The sequence below is a fragment of the Micropterus dolomieu genome, linkage group LG14 (genome assembly GCF_021292245.1).
Source record: "Micropterus dolomieu isolate WLL.071019.BEF.003 ecotype Adirondacks linkage group LG14, ASM2129224v1, whole genome shotgun sequence".
Lineage (NCBI taxonomy): Eukaryota > Metazoa > Chordata > Actinopteri > Centrarchiformes > Centrarchidae > Micropterus > Micropterus dolomieu.
Window position 1 is genome coordinate 9,911,109 of NC_060163.1, and position 9,894 is coordinate 9,921,002.

The window sequence follows — 9,894 nt, forward strand, 5'->3', positions numbered from 1 at the left end:
TTCACCCTTGCCCCGCCATATGGCGACTGTGGGTCTGGCCCCTGAGGGGGCACAGTACCTAGAGGCGGGTCTAACAGCCGGAGCAGTCGAGACCCTCCTGAGCTCCAGGGCCCCGTCCACACGGAGGATGTACGGCCTGAAGTGGAGTGTTTTCTCCACTTGGTGTAGGGAGCGGTCGGTGGACCCTGTTACCTGCCCGGTGGTTCAGGTACTTGAGTTCCTCCAGGACCGGTTCTCTGCTGGTCTTTCCCCTTCCACCCTCAAGGTGTACGTGGCAGCTATTTTCCACACCCCTCTGAGGGAGGGGTCCTTGGGGAAACCTCCCTTGGTTGTACGTTTCCTCCGTGGTGCCCGGAGGATGAGACCTGCGACTCGGTCCAAGGTTCCCACTTGGGATCTGGCAGTGGTTCTTGGGGCGGTGGCTGAGGCCCCCTTCAAACCTCTGGAGTCAGCTGAGGCTAAGCACTTGACCCTCAAGATGGCCTTTCTCCTTGCTATCACCTCTCTGAGGAGGGTGGGGGACCTCCAAGCGCTTTCGGTTTCCCCGCAAAGCCTGGAGTTTGCCCCGGGGAATATTAGGGCTATCCTGCACCCTCGTTCAGGATACATCCCTGAAGTGCCTTCTTGTGCGGCAGGGTCCTCAGTGCTGCAGGCATTTCATCCTCCACCTCATGTGACGGCGGAGGACGGGAGACTTCATCTGCTCTGCCCTGTCAGAGCACTGAGTATTTACACTCTGAGGTCCTCCCGTTGGAGGAAGGCTGACCAGCTGCTAGTGTGTTTTGGGTCTCCCAGGGCCGGGCTCCCTGCATCCAAACATACTATTAGCAACTGGATTGTTCAGACTATTTCCCTGACACATTCATTCGGTTTTACAGTCTTGACCTTCCTTCGGCACCTGGCACTCGTGCGCTCTCCTCTTAGTCGTAACCCGTTACTTACGAGTTAATCAGAGTTTCTTGTTAGTTAATAATAGTTACTAGATTGTTAATATTGTGTTACTCATTGTGGCTCGCGCACATTCTTCACTCGGACGCGCGGTGAAATCACAAAATAAAATGCACACAAACGTGTCTCTGCTTGATGTAGACTGTCTGTACCACTGATGAACATATTCGATTTTGATGAGAGAGAGAAAAAAACTATATGAGCGCGGATTAGAACCGGATCATCGATGGATGCATTTATTTACGGGTTGAGAGAGGCTGCACCTAACCTTGGTTTATAATCTGACCCAGATATAGACTGCAGCTCATAACTTCTTACCTCAAGTTCAGTTCTGCCACTTGGACCGGCGGCCGCCTCGGGTCTCTCCTCCTCCTGCTTCCCTTTCCCTCTTCAACCTGCTGGCCTCTATCACTTGCTAATTTTACTGAAGTGGAAGCTCCACTATAGCCACCACCAGACAACTGTGATATTTTAGCACATTTGGCAGCATCTGTCTGAAGGGCTAGTTTCTTTTTGGCCCTAATTTTTTCGGCGCCTCCTTTACGTTTTTTGTTCTCCATTTTTGTTAAGCAGCAATAATATGTGATTGCTCATTGCTGATCCGTTGAAGGGGGAGGGTGCATCTGACCTCCTCGGCTATAATTGGTCCAGCCCAGAGTCGATCATGACCAATTGGCCAATCCACCACCTTTAATAGTTTATACCGTTGCAAAAACAAAAACAAAAAAAACATCGGCCCACAAAAGAAGATAATGCACAATGTGAGAGTTTTATAGGCCGTTCAGACAAAATAAATAAATAAACAAATAAAAAATAAATAAATAAAATAATTAATTAAAGTATGTACCGGCCCACAAAGCACTTCGGCCCATCGGGCAAATGCCCGAAATGCCCGATGGCCAATCCAGCCCTGAATGAGGTGTGTCAATGTAGGCAGTGTGGATGTTAAAGTATAAGAATACTAACTTACCCGTCCGGAAGAGGAGGAAGAAAATTAAGACAAAAAGAGACGAAAAACTCTTTCTAGTTACTTAAGGTGTGCACCCAAAGAGAAACTTATTTATTTTTCTAAAATGCAAAAAACAGAAGCCCCCAAAAGTTCCCCCTTTTTCTCTTCTTTCGCCCCTTCTTTATTTTCCCCCAAATTCCTCTCTTGAGCTCTAAACTAAAAATAATTTATTGGCAGGAAGGACCTTACCCTTTTTCCAAACTTCACTGGCTGCTATAAGTTAGCCATCAGATTGATTGGTTCTTACATTCTCATATCCTCATATCATTCCTCTTTTTTTTATAGGTAGCGTACATTTACTACCAGTAGTTCCAAGACCCCTTTGCTCTATAGTCACAAATTAACAATAAAAAATATCATGTAGTTTCAACAAACTATGACTGTGTAATCTTTTCTAAATTCCTATGCATACAGACCAGATATAGAAGGTTTTAATTTAAAAACAAGACAAACTGAACATACATCTTAAATGCATCACACAAATGAAAATCACAAACAAGATGTAGAAAAGACATCAATCATGGGTTGTCACCATCTTTTACAAAGAAAACCTTCCTTCTGTTCTTTTAATCTCAAGATGATGTTTCATTTTCACAATGGCTGGTGACATATAGGCAAATAGTGCCTTCTTTCCTGATTAAAATGATTATCTTGATGTCATCAGGCAATGCATAAATGAGACATAGAGAAGTCTTAAAGTTTCCTAAAAATTTATATTTACTTAAAAAATTATATAAACTTAAGAAGTACAACTCTTGACCTTCCCCTCTTTATCAGACCTTTTTTCACTCTTCCCCTCATGTGTGCTAGATAAACAAATACGTTGTCAGGGACACTTTACCTTTTGGTTTAATTTACAGCAAAAGAGTGGACCTTGACTTCCTCTTTACTGGAAACATTATTTTGAGACTTCAGCATGCACAACACTGAGCATGTTTAACCATACACAGACTAAGGTCTCTTAAGGCAAAGATAAGGTCAGGCACAGGAGAAGCAGAGATATAGGACTTATTGAAGAAATAGTGACAGTATCTTAAATTAAACTGTTATACTAATTAAAACCTTTCTTACTTAAAATGTTGTACTTCACTCTTATGTCTTGAATATGTGTCAGGCAGTCAAACTGTTTCTATGAAAGCCCCCCAAGAACCAGTGTCCTCTTCTTCACATTTATCTCTCTCTCTCACAGCAGCCTCTCTTGATTGGCTTAGTAATGCATTTAAAGGCTAAAGGCCCATTTAAACTCCTGCGTAGGGTCTACGTGCATACCTACGCCGTAGGATACGCACGTAGCCATGCATTTATCTGTCATTCTGCAATTACATCCCCAAACGCTAGTCGGCAGTAGCGCTACAGCGTCCACTGTGTTGACTTTTGCCGGCCGAGCAGGCTAACTTCCGGTTTAGTGCTCTGCTAATGTAAATGGGGGTAAAATTGTATATGTAGCTGGTGTAGCCTTTTCAAATGTTACCAACCAGATGGATCACATTCTGATAGCAAAATGAGTCATTTCGCTCGGGTGGCAACGGTCAAATATATTGATTCACTGTGTTACAGCCGCCGTTTTGACCGATAGTAAATGTTACTTCAAAGCGCGGGGAACTTCCGGTCGGCTCGGAAGCATTGCGAGGCTACCCAGCCGACCAATCACAGAGCTTACGGCCCGCCTCGACTCGATGTGTAGTTACATTTTGGAGGAGGTGCACGTCAGGCGACGGCGTAGCATAGCCTCTGCGTAGCCCTATAGCCTACACCTATGTCGTGGATTTGACGCAGAAGTATAAATTGCACTTAATTGTGTAAGTTTTAGTGACATCTAGTGGTCAGGGTTGCAAAATACAACAATTTCAACCCCCCCTCCCCTATCCAAGCGAGTACTACAGCTACAGTGCCTGAGACAGGACAAAAGAGATGAAAGAGAGTTGCTAATCAAGAAATCAGGTTTCTTCAGATAGAAATATTAAGAAGTTATATTTACTTAATTATTCAGTAAAAGCATATGTTATTGTGGATATTATCGTTAGGGGAGACGGGGTATGATTTTAACAATTTTTGCTTCAGTAACTATAACTCACTGAATTTTTTAGCTAGAGTTCTCAAATTTATACAAAGTACCCACATTTATTCATTACAAATGGCACCAATTCAATCCTCTACAAGAATATCACAGACCTCGTGAGTTGATGTCAAATGCAATGTGTTCCCTTGTTACAACTTCAATAGTATAGATGCTAAACAAAAAATAGTTCTGAATGCACCTCTTTCCAGACTTGATAACCACCATACCTGATCAGGAATTAGGTAAATTCTGAAATGATCACCTAACTCCAATCTTATCTCCAATTGGTGGAATTGGTGTTGTTACAACTCTCCCGATGTTACAACCATACCCGGCCTCCCCTACTTACATTAAACAAGAGCCACATCAAGAAGTGAAGTGCTTCATGATGTCTCATACACCTGTAATACATTGTTTTACATCTTGGAAAGGTTGGCTCATCTGGACTAACATACCAAAGTAAATGGAGAAAATCTCAAACTATCACATCTAGTGCATCAATTATGACCACTGACAAAATGTAAGCCTCACTGTTTCTGTACCACAGTCCATTATAAACCACAATACATGAGGTTTACAAAGGCATTGTCAGGTGAGGATCAAGGCTCCTCTCGCTTTGCTTGATTAGATAAGCAATCTGCAAATCTTACCAAAATGTGTCTTAAATTTTTTGAAATACAACAAACAGAAAGTACTACTGACAGCTATAATTTCAGCTTGTTATAAAGCGGTGCAACGTTTTTAATGGGCATTTATAATGTGAAAGTACAAATTACACGTGTGCGCACAGTGGCGAAACACTAGGTTTTTAAATTCGGACAGTATTCATTATTGGTCACTTGATAGGCACACTGTCTTATTATGTATCATCATTAGCAGTAAAAATAAATACATGTTTTCCACCAGGGCAGTAAGAGTTTAGCTTATTGATCTGAGCTTTGATGCTGAAAGCTGCCGTTTTATTGCCAAGTGATCAGCTGATTTCGGACTCGAATGCAGTACTCAGACTCAGAGAGTTGGGGAATTGAAACAGGGTTTTATTAACAGTATGCTGGATGTTAGATGCTGGGTCCAGAGAGTGGGGGGGTCCAGGGACAGCAGGCTGGGAATCCAGGAATAGCGGCAGTCCGAGGGTCATGGGCCCACAGTACCGGGCGTGCATGGGCAGGAGTGGAAAAGTGGCAGGAAACGGGCCAGGCAGGGAGATCTGCACCGCAAAAGAACAGGGTTAGCAGGGAACAGGCACAAGAGCTAGTCGCAGGTTTGAACGGCTTGAACATGACTGATGTGAGTCTACGATTTGGCGCTTAGTGGAGGCAAGGACCCGGTATAAGAGGCAGAGCATGATGAGGCTGATGGCTGGCAGCTGGTAACAGGTCCTGTACACCTGACTCCACTCCTGCAAAAAGGGACACACAGCTTCCATGCTCTAAGCTAACTTTACCGTTTTATTGCCAATTGTTAGCTGATTGTATCGCTAATGTGATGGAAGCTAGCGAGGCTGTGCAGTGAGTAAACCTCACTCCCCAACACTTTAAGAGACGCACTGGCAACCGACACTAGTGCCCATGGGTTTTAGCCTCCTCGTCAGCATGTCCGCCTCCCGTACCCGAGGTCGCCGGTTACACTAACAAAACCGGCAAAGCCAACCCACAGGCCTGAGAATAAGTAGGCGACATGAAATTAATCCAACAACATATTTTACACCACTGACAGGGGAAACACTCATGTCTCTCTGTGATTCTGGCAAGCTTCTAGCTAAAGCTATCAAACAACAGTTTTCATTTGCATCGCTAAAGTCTGGCTAACACCTGTCCAGCAGAAAATAGACAACTTCAGCACCGCTTTAATAACATCGGTCCCACATTATAGCCTTCCATCTGGGGAAAATCCAAAACATCCTGATTTCTGCTGTCATCAGTCCCGATTCTGTCTGGCTTCATGGTATAAAGATCCACAGTCTGTCGGCTCTCGTGCTAAATAACAGCGTGCTCGTTTATTTGTCCAAATATCACTTCTCTTCATACTTCTTCTTACTTAATAAACCAGAAGACTACTCGGACTGTATATTATTATTATTATTTCTTTGTACTTATTCAATGTAGTCACAGGTGTCTAAACTGCTGGAATTACACAAGCAGAAGAAGAACGCCGTGATGACAAAACGCGCTCTGTAGCGTTGTTTGTCCTTGTCGGCTATTGTAGAAACACGATGACACAATATGTCCACCTCCATACAGTCTATCCGTTCATGTAAGGGTGGACCCGCGGTTATGTAGATAAAATGGCTCATTCTAAGGTAATAAAACCATAATGGTTCATTATGTTATATTGCATTTCTGTCAATAGATCCTCAGAAATATTACACACTGAACCTTTAAGCAATTACATTTTGTTTTATGCAGACTTACTAGTTATACTTCCTGTCAGAGTAAAGAGTAAGGAAAGCATAAGAGCCAAAGTCCTGAAGCATACTTTCACAAAACAATGTTTATACATCTTTGTTATAATGGTGCTTAAGAATTGGGTTTTAGCAACCACACAGCAACTTACGTTTATAAGATGACTTTAGCAATGTATTCAGCAATTTTACTACAAGCAACATTATCTCATGAGATGATTCCTGAAAGGGTGAAAGTAAAGAAATAAAATGAAGTATAACCAAAAAATTATTTCTCTTGTTATATTTTCTGTCAAAGTGGAACATTTAAAAACATTTCCCCACCAATTCAATCAAACACTTCTTTATATGCCAACATTGGGATACATACTCATCTTTGCAGTATATTTAAACATTAGGATACTGAATTTAGGTTCATTTGGTTTTTGAACAATTATATATTTGTGGATACACAACAATACACCCAGCAGTTGTTTTCCCAATGAAAGTGTTGTTAAAATCTGGGAACAGCTGTGTTATTTTGAATGTCTGGTAGGGACTAATTGTGTACGTTTTAGTTTTAGTACCAGGTAATTTGCATTTGGCTATTTGTGTAATATCTTATACAAACACTCCCTAAAACACATTATAAACATTACGGCTAACTTAGTATAATTGTTTTAGGGTCACTGATTAACAGTGTTTGACATCCTTTTTCTATGAATAAAGAGGTCAGAGTCCAGTACAACCAGTAATCCCTCGCCAAGTTGCCAGGAGCCAGCAACATCAGATTTGTGTCTCACAGAAGAAGTAGCAAAAACCTGAACCTCAATTAGACAGGCTTGAGTCTTTGTTGGCAGAATGGATTCAATATTTTCTTTAATTGGATCGTACGTGGCCTGGGATTTCAAAAGTCTGCTGCTCTTTATGACAGTTTTCATCCTCACCGCAGATTATATCAAAAACCATCGGCCAGCCAACTTCCCTCCAGGCCCCCGGGAATTACCCCTTGTGGGCAACATATTCACTGTGGACCACAACAGGACCCATGAGAGTCTGACACAGGTAGATCAGCAGATGTAAAAAATGTACCATTAAAACTGCAACAGGTTAACTGATAGGAGTCATCATTGCTGTTATCTCTTGTATGTATGTTCTTCCTCTTCTCTCATATCCACTCACAGTTAGCTGGGAAATATGGAGATGTGTACAGTCTGCGAATGGGCCAGACAAGGATGGTGGTGTTAAATGGATTTGAGGTTCTGAAAGAAGCTCTGGTAAATCAGGGAGACAGCCTAGTGGACCGCCCAGACCTCCCTCTGCAGCAGGACGCAGCCCATGGACTAGGTGAGAGGATGTAACACACACAGATGCAAAGATTACTGATTAACGTATTTGTTAGTAATACACAGATAATAGAAAATCAATTTTGTCAAATCTTCATCATCCTCCTTGTCTGCTTCCTTTGAGTTATATCTCACCCTGTGTTGTGTGAGAAAGTTTTATTAGTTTCCCTGTTGGTCAAGCAAATAGTTTGACCGCATTCATATACAATAACAGCACTGATCTCTCCTCTTGAGAAGATACAACTTGTGTAAAAAAAGTTTCATATTTAATGTAAAATAATATTCTTCAATTTCCCTGATTTGTACCTTCATTTTTATCAGGTATAATTTTCAGCAGTGGGAACCTATGGAAGCAGCAGAGACGTTTTGCACTTTCAACCCTCAGATATTTTGGATTCGGCAAGAAGTCACTTGAACCTGTCATCTTGGATGAATTTACACATTGTGCAAAGGACATCAGCAGTTATGAAGGTAAATGCACAGTGCACAGTGACAGATCAAAAAAAAAACACAATTTACATCCACTGTTGTGTTTGTGAAGGTAAGCCATTCGACCCACACCTCATCATTAACAAGGCCGTCTCCAACATCATCTGCTCCCTGGTTTTTGGTCATCGATTCGAGTACGTTGATGAGAAGTTCATGAAAATGATGAAGTGTTTTGACAAAGCTCTCCAGATTGAAGGCTCCATCTGGGCACAGGTACTGTATTTTAAAGCTATTGATGAAATCTTAATGCTGTGTACCATTGTTATGCAATAGATTCCTCATTGTAAAACAGTTTATTGTTCATGCGAGTGGCTCTAGCTAGACACACATATGTAATATCTAGTACACAAAAAGCTCAAGATGGAAAATGTGTAAGATGAGAGCCAATTTGTAAATGGAATTTCAACATTTGGTATTGATTGTCTTAAGTAGAAAATATTTCGTCTTATCTATATTGTTCCAATCTGCTTTCTGCAGCTTTACAACTCATTCCCTCTGCTGATGAGAAGTTTGCCAGGGCCACATCAGACATTCCTGCACATCTGGGAAGACACAAAAGACTTTATAAGAGTAGAGCTTAAGGAGCACAAACAGAAGTGGGATCCCTCAGACCTAAGAGACTTCATTGACCGCTACCTGAATGAGATTCAGATGGTGACTGGCACTAAATGTAGCTTTGTAATTCTTACACTGTTGTTCACGAAGATGTTCTGTTCCTGTGAGCACCACATGTGCTCGTTTTGCACCTACATCAGACCTATTAACTGTTAATGTGTTGTACTGACATGACATTTCATTTCAAGACCAGGTGTGAGCTCTTTCCATGGCCTCTGTCTTACAGCACTCTCTATTAACGTCTTATCTGCAACAGGACACACCTCTTTTAATCTAACAAAGCAAAGCTTTTTAAATGTTTTTAAAGTGCAAGGTCCAACACAGATTAAAAGTGTTTCACTCTTTGATGAAGAGTTTATGACCTCCACTGTATTAGCTGTATATGTTGAATTATGCACATGTATTTGTACATATTCTCAGAGTAAAGGGCAGGCTGACAATACTTTTGATGAGGAAAACCTGGTTATATGTGTCTTGGATCTGTTTGTGGCTGGCTCTGAAACAACGTCCACCACCCTGCGCTGGGCTTTCCTCTACATGGCAAAGTACCCTGAGATCCAGGGTAAGAGCACAAACCAAGCCAATGAAGCTCATTGTTCTTACTCAGTAACTCAGTAATGTGCAGAAGGGTGAAATTTATTGCTGGTAATTTTGTAGATTTAAAAATGTAACTACTAAGGTGCCAAATACTGTGCAATCACTAGTGTCTTCCACATTTATGACTAACTCTGTACAACAAACAACAAACTACATTTCAAAAATACTGTATATAAGAGGAACACAACTCTATCTATTCACAATTTTTTGTATCCATCTCTCCACGAGTCTATAAGCTGTCCTGTTGTGGCCAGTTGATGAAATAATGTTTCAACTTCTGTTTGTCCCCTTCCTGTTGCACAGCAAATGTCCAGGCTGAGATAGACAGATTGATTGGACAGTCCAGACAGCCATGCATGGAAGATCGGGCAAACCTGCCCTACACTGACGCTGTCATCCACGAGGTCCAGAGGATGGGAAACATAGTTCCTCTCAGCCTGCCTCATGTTAC

The 9,894-nt window shown here is 41.8% G+C and overlaps 1 protein-coding gene across 4 annotated transcripts in view; it reads left to right on the plus strand.

Annotated features, from left to right (window-relative positions):
- The window catches only part of tecpr1a (tectonin beta-propeller repeat containing 1a), a 35,809-nt gene that overhangs the window by 18,641 nt on the left and 7,274 nt on the right, over nucleotides 1-9,894 (plus strand). The window lies entirely within an intron of this gene.